The sequence below is a fragment of the Nycticebus coucang genome, chromosome 8 (genome assembly GCF_027406575.1).
Source record: "Nycticebus coucang isolate mNycCou1 chromosome 8, mNycCou1.pri, whole genome shotgun sequence".
Taxonomy (NCBI): Eukaryota; Metazoa; Chordata; class Mammalia; order Primates; family Lorisidae; genus Nycticebus; species Nycticebus coucang.
The window spans coordinates 63487573-63502756 of NC_069787.1; positions in this window are offsets into that span (position 1 = coordinate 63487573).

Below are 15184 nucleotides of genomic sequence, written 5' to 3' on the forward strand. Positions count from 1 at the left end.
CATACTGCTTTTTTGTTATTACAGTAACCCTCCCTTATTCACAGGGCGTATGTTATATGACCTCCTGTAGATATGTGAAACCACAGATAGTACTGAATTCTATATATACTATGTTTTTCCTATGAATACATAATATATACATTGGACACAGTAAAATATTAAGAGCAGTAACTAATACTAAAATATTACAATTATAACAATATGCTATATTAAAGTTATTGGGTATAGTCTCTGTCACAATATATCATCATACTGTACTCCCCTTTCTTCTTCTGGACTGTGGGTAACTGAAACCACGGTTAAGTAGGGACTACTATATAAGGTTATTCTACTTGCAGCAAAAGTGTTTTTTTTTTGGTGTGTGTGTATTCAAGATTCTTAGTTAATCCGCATCAATGAGATAATTCCCAAAGGAACTTGGATATTTTATATCCATAGATGAGTATTCATGAATGATGCTTATAATTCATTACCTGCACATGGCAAACTGCTGAATTAGTGACTTCTTGCACATAGCTTTCTCTTTTAGCTGTGCGTAGTCATAGTACTCAGCAACATCTTGTATGCAGTGGGTTTGGGATAGACTTTTGTAGTGGGTATCTACATTAAATGCTGTGGAGAGATGTACTACAAAGTTAGTCAAGAACCTTATTTCAAAGTCACCAATGAGTTCAGATCCTTTCTGAAACTTGTATTATATTCTGGTGGAATATAACTGCTCAAATAAAAACATAACTGTTGTTTGCATGTATGTTTTTGGTCTGTTTGTGTAACTAAAGCATCTGGATACTTACCATTCCCATGCTTTTCTTAAGTCAGTGCACACAATCCCTTCACCTCCTGCATATTTTTCTTGATAGAAGGCTCCCCCTTTTGTGATTCAGAAGCACTCAGGAAAGGAAGGAGACAGCAAGGAATTATTTTATGACATGGGTTGCTAATTGATAACTCTACAATATCATTTTAGTGTTTTTTTGACATCAGAGTGAGAGTAAAGCAAGGGAGGAGATCTGAGGAAGCACAACTTTTTTATTTTTATTTTTGGCAATCAAAACTATTATCACTTTCTCCTATACCAGTGGTTCTCAACCTTCCTATTGTTGTGACCCATTAATACAGTTCCTCATGTTGTGGCGACCCCCAACCATAAAACTATTTTTGTTGCTACTTCATAACTGTAATTTTGCTACTGTTATGAATCATAATGTAAATATCTGATATGCAGGATGGTCTTAGGCAACCCTTGTGAAACCCAAAGGGGTTGCAACTCACAGGTTGAGAACCACTGTCCTATACAATAGTTTGTATCTTAAATACTTTAAGGATGTCACCCCATTTTGATGGGGAAGGGAGAAAACCAGGAATGTGGAAAACAATAAGACATGGTCAAGATTTTGAGTATCTTGTAGGAAATTGGTTCTATTTTGTTTTGTGAGAAAAATATAAACATAGTTTTAATAACTAAAATAATTTAAATTTTTAAAATAGTCATGAATAGATATACATGTATTTGTTAAATTGCTTACGATTCATTAATTCTCAGATATTAAATAGTAAACCATAAAATTTACTTTTAAATGATCAGATCTAATGTTTTAAGAGAGGGATTGATTTTATAATTTGGAAACTTTATCTTTTTTCATTAATATAAAGATCATGAAAGGTTTTCCTCTGAAACAGTTTCATAATGAAGAGCACAGGACAAATATCTGGAATTCCCAATATTCTCACACTGAAAATGGCATTAATATTTTAGTAAAATGAATACATTATTTTGTTTTTGATATATAAATAATATTTTAAAACTAGTTTTTATTTTAGTCTCGGTGTTTAGAGACTTTGCTGCCCTCGGTAGAGTGCTGTGGCGTCACAGCTCACAGCAACCTCCAGCTCTTGGGGCTTAGGCGATTCTCTTGCCTCAGCCTCCTGAGTAGCTGGGACCACAGGCACCCACCACAACACCTGGCTATTTTTTGTTGCAGTTTGGCTGGGGCCGAGTTTGAACCCGTCACCCTCGGTATATGGGGCTGGCGCCCTACTCACTGACCTATAAGCGCCGCTTAGTCTCAGTTTTAAAAGGATGTTTTTGTTTTGCTAACATTACATTTTTAACCTTTCTTGTTTTAAGACAATTTAAAATTTACAGAAAAGTGGACAAAGGAGGATAAAGAGTCAAAGAGCTCGGTATATTGTTCAACCACATTTCCCAATGGTTAGCATTATGTAAATGTACATTCTCTTTCTCTCCCCACACACATATTCCTCCCCCAAAATACATACACATACGAGGTTGGACAATGAAGTTTGCTGCATCCCTCACTGCCAAATATCACTGTGGTCACCAGATAGCCAAGGGGAGTACTTTGAAGCTTACTATAGTGATATTCAGCAGTGAGGTATGTAGCACTTTTTCTAGGATGAGTTTGTAAACGTAATTGTCAGCCCTTGTATATTAATGCAGGATTTTTTTCCCTGAACCACTTGAAAATAAGTTGTAGGCATGATGGCCTATAATTTCTTAATATTTAGGGTGGGCTTCCAGGCAAGATGGCAGAACATACAAGCTACCGATCATCTCAGAGAGAAGGAATTTTTAGATAAAAAAAGAAAAAACAAGCAAACAAACACAGAATGGGCATAATTTTAAGGAAAAAGTGCCAGAACTTACTAGAAATTTCTCAGAAAGAATTTGGGGAGCAGAGGGAGCAGAGATCAACTCCTGAGAGGTTTAGAGTCCAGTGAGAAGGGTAGTTGGAGAGGTTTATTTCTCCCTTTCCCACATCTCTAGCAGTTAATGGAATCCTGAGCTGCTAGGGAACTCTTCTACCCTCACAAACCCCAAAGCTCTTGCTGACAATGAACTGAGAGTTTCTTGAGGAAAAAGCACCAGGCTGCCAGCACCCTTGGAGTCACTGCCTGTCACTGCAGACCCAAGCTGAGACATCAGGTGCCATCATGCTTCTGCACCACCATATGTATTTGTCTTCCCCAGGGGGCTTTAGCCCCTTAAGTTTTCATCTTCTCATTCTCACAAACATTTCACAACTCTGGCCCATTTCTCAACTCTAGAAGCCTCAGGATGACGGTGGATCCCAATAGCCTGGACGTTGTGAGTGGACTGCCTTCAGGAGACAGGGACAGAGACAGCCCAGAGTGCTAGCTTTCTTCCATTCAGACTCTTTTCCTTCTTTCCCCCTGACCTACCTGTGGCTTCTGAGAGATGATTGAGCCTGTGATCACAGGAGTTGCTTTTCTTCTTGGTAGGTGTACCCAATACAATGAAGCTTACACAGAAAGTGGGACTCAAACCTTTTCAGACACTTTTTCTCCCCTTTGTTCTCCCCATCCATGGCTGCCCAGAGAGACAACTGAGGCTCCACACCAAAGCTTCCACTGTCTGTGGACTGAGGGGTTCTTGAACTTTGAGCTCCCTGTTTGCTGACTCTCCCTGGTACTGCTTGCCCAGTGATTCTATCAGATGGGGTATGCCCTGAGGTGGAGAGATATCAAACTTGCTTGGGCACCCTGTGCACAATTCAAGACCAGTGTGCTTCTCCCTGCCAAATACAGATATTGATTTTGCGGGATCCAAGGAAAGGCCTGCAGGCCAGATCCCATACATCCAGGTCTCAATCACATTGCTCAGGGGAGATTTGCGAATTAGTCTTGGAAGGCAAGGTTCCTGCACAGGCAGGTTAGGGGGGAGAATGCCGTATGAATCCTAGCTGCAGCATCCTTGCAGAGCACCCTCCCACATGAGGAGCTTTCACAATAGGCTAGGATCCTGGGCAGGGAACATTTTGGTCTGCATTGTAGTCATGGGGGAGCTCAGCTGGCTTGAGCTCCTGCCTGCTTGCAGATAATGGTGGAAAACTATAAAGTAAGGGAGAGTGGAGAGGAGTGAGACCTGCTTCAGACTTCCAGATTGTGAATCTTAGATGGCTTTCCTCCACAAATAGACTTCCTTTTTGGGTGAGGCCACTTCACCCCCCTCACTGGTGGCTTTGCCTAGAAGCTGGGAGCAGACATTTGACACCTGCAGAAACTATATATATAAAAATATATATTTTTGAGACAGTATCACTATGTCACCCTCAGTAGAGTGCTGTGGCATCACAGCTCATAGCAATCTCAAACTCTTGGGCTCAAGTGATTCTCTTGCCTCAGCCTCCCATGTAGCTGGGACTACAGGCACCTGCCACAATGCCCGGCTATATTTGGTTGCAGTTGTCATTGTTGTTTAGCAGGTCCAGGCCAGCTCAGAACCCGCCAGCTTTGGTGTATGTGGCTGGTGACCTACTCACTGAGCTATAGGTGCTGAGCCCAGAAACATATATCTTGTCAGCTTTGGTGGAGCCTGAGGGCAAGCTCACCCACCCTAGCCCTCACCAGCCACATTCCCCTACCCATCTGCACTGTAGCAGAGAATAACGATTTACCTGAAGTTCCTGGGCCTCAACCACTACCTAGGGCCATCAAGTGCTTCTCTTGAGTGACTAGAACAGAAAACAACACTGTAGCTTGTTCCTCCTGACAAGCACCATCTACTAACAGGGAAGTCAATTTGCATGAACTTTACAGAATTTACTGAATCATACAGGCACTACCTGCTGACTCAGATTACCTGGGATTTACTATCATCTAAACAAAAGAAAATTCAAAAATAGCAACCATTAGCTGCTCCAGATGAGAAGGAATCAGTGAAAGACCTCCAGAAACATGAAAAACTAGAGGGAAAGGACACCCCCAAAGAAAACAGTAGCTCTATACCAATGGAAACCAATCAAATGAGAATATCAAAATGACAGATAAAGAATTTTGAATTTAGATTCTAAGGAAGGTCAATGAAATACAAGAGAAAATAGAAACCCCAACACAAAGAAACCACAAAACTGTAGGAAATGAATGAAAAATTTACTAAAGAAATCAAATTATAAAAAAATTAAGCAGAACTTCTAGAAATAAAAATTTCATTCAATGAAATAAAAAACATACTGGACAGCTTCAAGAATAGGCTAGATCAGGGAGAATAAAGAATCTGAGAGCTAGAAGACAATTTTGAATTGAACAAGTCAGTCAAATAGAATAGAGAAATAAGAGGAATGAACAACACCTGTAAGAAATATGAAATTATGTAAAGAGGCCTAACTTAAGAAAACAGGTATCCTTGAGGTTGAAGAAGAAACTACACAAGAGCTAGAAAACCTAATGAGGGAATACTTCCAGAAAATTTCCCATGTCTTGCTAGAAATCTTGATATCCAAGTACTAGAAGTGCAATAGATTCCTAGGAGATTCATCTCCAATAGGCAATCACCATGACACATAGTTACCAGACTGACCAAAGTTAACACAAAAGAGTAAGTTATATGAATGGTAAAGTGAAAGCTTTAGGTAATGTGCAAATGAAAATCCAGACTAACTGCAGACTTCTCAACTGAGACCTTATATGCCAGAAGGGACTGGTGCCCCAGTCTCAGTCTACTCAAACAGAATAATGGCCAGAATTTTGAATCCTGTAAAACTAAATTTCTTTCTTTCTTTCTTTTTTTTTTTTTTTGTAGAGACAGAGTCTCACTTTCTGGCCCTCGGTAGAGTGCCATGACCTCACACAGCTCACAGCAACCTCCAACTCCTGGGCTTAAGCGATTCTCTTGCCTCAGCCTCCCGAGTAGCTGGGACTACAGGCACCTGCCACAATGCCCGGCTATTTTTTGGTTGTAGTTTGGCCGGGGCCGGGTTTGAACCCGTCACCCTCGGTATATGGGGCCAGCACCTTACCGACTGAGCCACAGGCGCCACCCAAAACTAAATTTCTTATATGAGGGAGAAATAAAGACTTTTTCAGACAAGCAAATACTAAGGGTATTTGTCAAGACCAGCTTTACCCTGCAGGAAGTACTCAGATCTGCCTTATACACTGATCAGCACGATAGACACCCACCACTGTAAAACCATCCAAATACTAAAGTTCAGAGCCTAGATACTACAAGAGCTCAAGAGGTTAACAAAGCAGTGAAGTTTTACTTAAAAGGATGAAGAGAAATCTACTGCACTTATCAATTCTTTTAATAAATGTGAATGGATTAAATTCTCCTCTGAAGAGACATCAGCTGGGAAAATGGATTAAAAAAAAATAAGCCAAGTTTCTGCTGTCTTTAGGAAACAAATTCAGTCTACAAGGACTCAAATTCAAGGTGAAGGGATGGAAAACAATATTTCATGCAAATGAAAACCAAAAGAAAGCTGGTGTGACCATTCTCATATCAGATAATGTAGACTTCAAAGCAGGAAAAGTTAAGAAAGTCAAAGATGGTCACTATGTAATGGTAAAGGGAATATTTCAACAAGAACACATAAAAATGATATTTATACATCTAACACAGGTGCACCTAGATTAATAAAGCAGACCCTGATAATCCAAAAAAAAAAAAAAAAAGGTGATAAACAGTAGCATCATAATTCTGGGGACTTCAAAATCCACTAACAGGAATGGACATATTCAACAAGAGGAAAATAAAGAAACTCATGATTTAAATAAGACTCCAGAGAATATGAGCCTAATAGACATTTACAGAGCATTCTACCCTCAAATTACTGAGTATACATACTTCTCAGCAGCACAGGAGACATTCCCCAAGATTGATCACAATCTTAGGTCACAAAACACATCTCAACAAATTAAAAAAATAGGAATTATACCACATACCTTCTCAGACCACATGGGGATAAAATTAGAAATAAATTTCAGCAGAAACACTCTTCTCTACCCAAAGTCATAGAAATTAAATAATTTACTGCTGAATAATTATTGGAGGAAATTAAGATGGAAATTATAAGATTCTTTGAACTAAATGACCAAGGAGTCTCAAGCTATCAAAATTTGTGAGATTCAGTAAAAGCAATCCTAAGAAGAAAATTATAGCCTTAAATGCCTACATAAACAAAAAATAAAACAGAAATATTGTAAGTCAACTATCTAGTGAATCATTCAAAGGAATTAGTAAAGTAAGCTCAAACTAAGCCCCAGCCCAGCAGAAGAAAGGAAATAACTGAAGCAGAGCAGAACTAAATGGAATCAATAACAAAAGAATTATATAGAAAACTAGTGAAACAAAAAGTTGGTTCTTTGAAAAGGTGAGCAAAATTAATAGACATCATGGTAGATAACAGAAAAGGCCCCAATAAGCTCAATCAGTAATGAAAAGGAGATATTACATCTGATACCACAGAAATACAAAACATGTATCACTACTCCAAAAAAATCTATGCACATAAACTGGAAAACATTGAGTAAATGGAAAAATTCTTGGACATACACAACCCCCATAGGCTGAATCAGAAGAAATAGAACTCCTAAACAGACCAAGGTCAAGTAATGACATTGAAGCAGCAATGTCAAAACCTTTCCAATGAAAGAAAAATCTTGATTTTATAGCCAAATTTTGCCAGACCCACAAAAAGAAACTGGTACCTAAATTACAGAAATTGTTTCACAGCACTGAAACAGTTTCATTCTGTGAAGTATTCATTATCACCTTGATACCAAAGCCAGGAAAAGAGACAACAAAAAAGAAAACTACAGACCAATATCCCTTATGAATAGAGATGAAAAAATTTCTCAATAAAATTTTAGCAAACCAAATTCAGCTGTACACTAAAAAAAAAAAAAAAAAAAAAAAAAGAACCCACCATAACCAAATGGGCTTCATCCTAGGGATATAAGGATGGTTCAATATATATATAAATCTATAAATGTGATTCACCACAAAAACAGAAGTAAAAAGAAAGACCATATGATCATCTCAATAGGTGTAGAGAAAGCATTCACCAAAATTCAGCACCTTTTCATGCCTTAACAAAATAGGCACACCTGGAACATACCTAAAAATTATAAAAGCCAATACACTAACCCCAATATGAATATCATACAGAATGGGGAAAAATTAAAAGCATTATCATTAGACAAGGTTGCCCACTGTCACCACTTCTATTCAACATAGTGCTGGAAATTCTTGACAGAGCAATCAGACGAGAAAAAGAGATCAAGATTCTCAATGGAAACAGAAAAGGTTAAACTATGGCTCTTTGTTGATGATATGATCTTTTATCTAGAAAACCCCAACAATTCTTTTTTTTTTTTGAGATAGATTCTTACTCTTTGCCCAGGCTGGAATGCTATCTCTCACAGCAACCTGAAACTCCTGGGTTCAAGTAATCTCCCCATCTCAACCTCAATACTCAGCTAGTTTTTCTATTTTTAGTAGAGATGAGGTCTCCCTCTTGCTCAGGCTGATCTTGAACTCCTAAACTCAAGCAGTCCACTTACTTTGACCTCCCAGAGTACTAGGATTACAGGCATGAGCTACTGTGCCTGGCCTAACTTCAACAATTCTCCCAAGAGACTCTTGATATTGATAAATAAATTTAATGGAGTCTCGGATAACAAAATCAATGCACACAAATTAATAGCATTTCTATACACCAATAGTAGTTAAGCTGAGAATACCTTTCACAACAGCAACAAATACCTAACAATATATTTAAACAAGGAGATAAAAGACCTCTACAAGAACTGCCAGTCACTGAGGAAAAAAATTGCAGACAATGTAAACAAACAGAAAAATATATCATGCTAATCAACTGGCAGAATCAACATTGTTAAAATGTCTGTACTTCCCCATTAAAATATCAACGTCATTTTTCACAGATCTAGAAAAAATAACTCTTGTGTTTCATGTGGAACCAGAAAAGAGCCCAAATAGACAAAACAACCTTAAGCAAAAAGGACGAATCAGTAGGCATCGCTTTACCAGATTTCAAGCTATCCTACAAGGCTATAGTAACCAAAGCATCATGGTACTGATGCATAGAAGACCAATGGATCAGGACAGAAAACCCAGTTATAAAACCATCTTTATAGTATCATCAGATCTTTTTGTTGTTATTGTTGTTGTCGTTTGTTTGTTTGTTTTTGAGATGGAGTCTCTCTCTGTCACCCTGGTTAGAGTGCTCTGGTGTCACAGCTCACAGCAACCTTAAACTCCTGAGCACAAACCATCCTGTTGGCTCAACCTTCTAAGTAGATGGAATTATAGCACCCACCACAAAACCTGGCTAGGTTTTCTATTTTTAGTAGAGATAGGTCTCCTTGTCATTTTATCTTTGAAAAAGCAGACAATCTAACATACACTGGGGCAGAGAATCCCTATTCAATAAATGGTGCCTGCGTGGAAGGAGGGAGAGAGATGCGGGGCGGGGGGGTCACAGTTTATGGCACACCTTTTGGGAGCGGGACAATTACAAGAGGGACTTTACCTAACAAACACAATGAGTGCAACCTAATTCTTTGTACCCTCAGTGAATCCCAAACAATAATAATAATAAAAAAATGCTGCTGAGAAAACTGCATAGCCACATGTAGAAGGTTGAAACATATCCACACCTCCACTCACAGTAATTAATTCATGATGAATAATGGAGTTAAACATAAGGCATAAAGCTATAAGAATTCTAGAAGTAAATGTTGGAAAAACTCTTACAAACACTGTCTAGGCAAAGGATTTATGAAGAAGAACCCAAAGGCAATCACAGAAAAAAGAATTAACAAGTGGGACCTGATTAAATTAAAAAGTTTCTGCAAAGCTAAGGCAACACTGTATTGAATAGACAACCTACAGAATGGGATAAAATATTTGCATGCCATACATTTGATAAGGGGCTGAAGAATGAAATCTATAAAGAACTCAAGCAAATCAGCATGAAATAATCAAACAACCACATAAAAAAAGGGGGCAAAAGACATGAACACAAGCTTTTTAGGAGAAGATAGACTCATGTCCAACAAACTTAAGAAAAAATTCTTAGTGTCGCTAATCATTAAGGAAATGCAAATTCAAACTCCAATGAGAATGGCTTTTATCAAAAAAATCGCAGTAAAGGCTGATGTGTATGTGGAGAGAAAGTAACACTTACATGCTTTTGGTGGGACTGCAAATTGGTATAACCTCTAAAGAAAGTTGTACGAAGATACCTCAAAGAACTTAAAGTAGACCTACCATTTGATCCAGCAATCCCACTACTGGATATTTACCCAAAGAAGGAAAATTTATTTTATCAAAAAGATACATGCACTCAAATGTTTATTGCAACACCATTTGCAATCACAAATATGTGGAACCAATGCAAGTGCCCATAAATACATGAGTGGATTAATAAAATGTGGCATTTGTATACCCTGGAGTACTATTCAGTACTACTGAGGGTATGCCCCAGTATCATTTCTATATGCCTCTCTCTTTGTTAGAATCTGCTTTTCAGGGAACCTGATATACAACAGTTATTTTCCATAAAAGAGTACAGAGTCCCCTAAATATCTTTTTTTCTCCATAAAACTATCCTCATCCATGACATCTGGTAATAATTTGCTCTCTATGGCTTTGCTGTTTTTGCTGCAATAGCGTTCTTGGAAGTGAGAGAGAGAATGCATTTCATAAGGGGTTATATAATCTGTACCCTTGCTTGTGAATTAAAACAAATTCTAGTACAAATTGTAGTCCTACAGTTTTTCATATGTTGTGTTTTTTTCTAAATGAAATTACCTATATTGAGGGAAATATTATTTATTTTTTTTAATGGCTCACAAAAAAAAAAACCAGTTCTTAATGTATTTTATTATTGGAAACAGAATCCAAAAAATAATATAGCTGAAATGTGTTAGAAAAATTAGTGATTCATCCAAATATGTAGCATCCCTTACATACTTTGTTCCAACATTTGTTTCTTCACTCTTCTATGATGTTTTCTATTTATCACTCAACAATATTTGCTGACAAAGAAATTCATTATAGGTTTTATCATATGCTTTTCTTTATATTATTTCAGTCATTTTTACTGCGACAGAAATAACAGGCATTTCCCCAATGGATGTGGCTGTATTTTTTACCTTTGCTTTAAAATAAGAAACCTCAAAAGAAGCTTCTAAATTCTTATTTCTATAATTTCACAGCACTTTGTAAAATTCTATATTCAGGATTGTATTTCTTTATAAATCCCTGAAGAATTGTAGCAGTTTTTCTTCAGGTTTGGAATACTTAGTTTTAACATATCCTGCTAATTTTTGTGTCATCATTCTACTTTTTCTGTGTCTGGCAATATGGCAAACTATATTACCCAGAAATCTTCCTAGACTACAAATATCTTTTAAAAATATATAGCTGAGGTAGAAAGCATGAAAGGAAATCTTCAGTAGGTTAAAAATGAAGTACCAATTGAAAACCAGAGCCATAAGCACATGGGTGGAGAATATGCTTGGTAGCCTGGGGGTAGAGAGAGTTGATCAGGGGAGGCATGGATTTCTTATCTCAGTCACCCAGAACTTTAGATCTTAGTACTGACATTGGAACAGGAGACAATGCCTTGGGATTCCAGTTTAAAGACTAGATTTGAGATTCCTTCAGAAAACTGAAACTTTTGAAGACTCATACTAGAAGAACTATCTACCCAATGATACAGAATAGTGTCTCACACTTGTATGTCTTCGTATAGATTTTATTTATTTATTTATTTATTGAGACAGAGTCTTACTTTGTCGCCCTTGGTAGAGTGCTGTGGTGTCATAGCTCACCACAACCTCAAAATCTTGGGCTTAAGTGATCCTCTTGCCTCAGTCTCCCAAGTAGCTGGGACTACAGTTGCCTACCACAACATCTGGCTATTTTTAGAGATGAGATCTCGCTCTGGCTCAGGCTGGTCTTGAACCTGTGAGTTCAGGCAATCCACCCGCCTCAGCCTCCCAGAGTGTTAGGATTACAGGCATGAGCCACAGCACCCAGCTTCATATAGATTTTAGATAGAAAAAAACTCCTTAAAATCCTTTTTCTTATCTAGAGTTAGGATTAAGTATTTCTATCTGTGTTGTTCTAAAGATGCAAAGCCAACATGTTAACATCAAAGAGGTCTGAGCCTATGAAAAACCTGGTAAAGTAAATGTAAAACTTCTCTAGGGGAGCACCCACTGTCAATCCAGATATTACAGGATTACCACCAAGGAATTCTGCTACTGACAAGTTCACAATACAAAATTACAAAGCATGTAAGAAAATGATAACACCACAATTAAGAACCAGCATACACGTATGCATTAAGATCAAGAACACAAAAGAACTAAAGAAAAAGTAAGTATTCTTAAAATTGTTAAGGATATAAACAGGAAATCCAAAGCATGGAAAAGAATTAGACATTATTAAAAAGGCCAAGAAAATTTGAAAAATAAACAAATACAACCAAACTGAACTTTTAGAATTGAAAAATATAGTCGCCAATGATAAAAACTTAGTGGAAAGATTGAACAGATTTGACCCAGCTGAAGATGGAATTAATTGGAAGATAGCTAAAGATAGATTTGATTGGAAATTGTGATGCAGTTACTTTCCTTACTTAGACATACTTAGACATTATGTACTATGCATCTGGTTATTTGTCTAACGTGAGAGCCTGTTTGAAGTTAGTTTCCTATCCCCTGTTCTTCTGTAGTATGCTAATTGTATATATTTCTGGTCCCTGCTCTTCCCAATCTGTCTTACTACTATTGAAGCATTTTGCCGGAGATATTCTCACATGTGGCAGATATTACTTCTCTAAATGAATCTGCTTCTTTAGTGATAAAGGATAGGTTTTTGTAATATTGAAAGAAGCTGCACTTTAGGTCACTAAAGCAGTATTGCTTAACATGGGAGAAAGTAGGAAAACTAGTGATAGTCCAATAGTCCCAGTTTTTAAAAAATGGATAAAGCACATCTTATAAAATAGATAACTTAAATTTGTTCAATAACCTGGAAAGATTCTAAACTAGATAATTAAAATAATTTTAAGCAATCATATTAAGAAATGAGAAATTTTAGGAATTAACTTTGTTTCAAAGGACCACATTCTCCAACTTTATCTCTCTCTCACTCACACACAGATACACACACAGTAAATTTACTGATAGATCATAAGAATGCTGTAGATAGAATATATATAAATTGTTCTAGGCACATTAGATAAATGTACATTATATTGGTCAACATTCAGTGTAGGAAATAGAAACTATTGTAGATATTACAAGTAGACTTTACAACATTTTATCAAAACTTCAACAACTAGATGTATCATGATTTCTAAGAAATGCAAAGCTTTATTAATCTATACTCTAATTCCTTAATGATAATCTTCAGTGAGTTGGTTATATTAGCCTTTTGTTACTTTAAAGTTATTTTATTTAAGCATTTTGAGGTCTTTGACTATTTCTACTGCTTTTGATTACATTCCTTGACATATATATTATTTTGCATTTGTTTCCATAACGAAACTAGGAAGCCCTGCTATAAAATACAGGTTGGCAAACCATGCTCCTTGGGCCTAATCTATGAATAAAGTTTTATTGGAACACAACCATGCCTTTTTGTTTATTTGCTATCTATGGCTCCCTGCATGCTACAATGGCAGAATTGAGTAGTTAATGTGACTCAAAAGAAAAGGTGGCTCTTTATAGAAAAAAAGTTTGCCAACCCTTGCTATAGAGGAATATATATAATAATAGGTGCTACCATCTATTGATATCATGGCACACTATGCTGAGTACTTTATATGGGGTAGAAAGAAGTCTCTTATCCAGCATGGCCAGGACAAATTCTAGTTGATTGATTTATTCAGTTAGTTAACAAATATTTATAGAATAACTATCATCTATGAGGTAATATGTTCAAGAAGTTTGAAATACAGAGGATGAACAAAACAAACAAAAATCATTATTTTTATAGAGCTTCTAGTTGGTTTTGCAAGGGTACAATAGGGGTCAATAAAGAGGAGATAGTAAATGAGTTAATACATAAAACAAATATTATGTGAAATCATGATAAATATGTATGAAAAATAAAGCAGAGAATGTAGTGCTAGAGGAAGGGCTTCAAATTAAAAATAGAGAAGTCATTCATGATATTGGCCTGGGCAGGATTTTTTGAATGAGACCATAAAGGCACAAATGCAATCAGTACAACTTAATTCTTTGTACCCTCAATGAAATCTCAAACAATAAAAAACAAACAAAAAAAGAAAAGCACAGGAAACAAAAGCAAAAATAGGCATATGGGATTTCATCAAGCTAAAAATCTTCTGCACAGTGAAGGAAACTGTCAACAGAGTGAAGAGACAAAATCCAGAATTAGAGAAAATATTTGCAAACTATGCATCTGATACGGAGTTAGCGTCCAGAATATATAAAGAACGCAAAGAATTCAGTAGCAAAAAGCAAAACAAAACTCTAATTTGAAAATGAGGAAAAGATCTAAACAGACTCTCAAAAGAAAATATACAAATGCTCAATAGGATATGAAAAAATTGTTCAAAATCACCAATTATTATAGAAATGCGGATCAAAACCACAATGGGATATCATCTCACCCCAGCTGGAAAGGCTGTTATAAGACAAAACAAAACAAAACACCAAAGGCTGGTTAGGAAAGGGATAAAGAAGAACTCTTATAGCTTCTTTGCAGAAATATGAAGTGGTACAGCCATTATGGAAGTTCATCAAAAAATTAAAAATAAAACTATTGCCAGGTGCAGCCACTCACACCTGTAATCCTACACTCTGGGAGGCTGAGGCAGATGGATCTTCTGAGCTCAGGAGTTTGAGACCAGCCTGAGCTAGAGTGAGACCCAGTCTCTGAAAATAGGTAGGCTGTAGGGGAATGGACACCAGGCTTGCAAGGACAGTCACTGGTGTTCTTAACACATCCAAGGAAACGCTGAGGGCAGAACAGTCTCCTGGCAAGCCTAGAGGAGTCTAGCTTGAGGGCAAGCCCCCAAGCAACTCAATGTTCCAGAATGAGATAAGATAGTCATTAATAAGCAGGTGTTAAACCTTGAACATTTTACAGTGCTTCATTGTGGGGGTTGTGGGGAAAGAGCACGGGAGAAAAGAGCACTTGGTGATCCTTAAGCACGTAGCCCTTGTACGTCATTATCGGGCATTCCCACACCTGTTATCCTTTCAATAAATAGTCATTGTGGCGGTTGCTGGAGGCTCTTTGCACCTCTGGTAAGCATAACCTCTAGCCAGATGGTACTTTCAATCTGCAAGTTTCCTTCGAGCGGCTCCGACACTGGGCATTGTGGCGGGCACCTGGAGTCCCAACTACTCA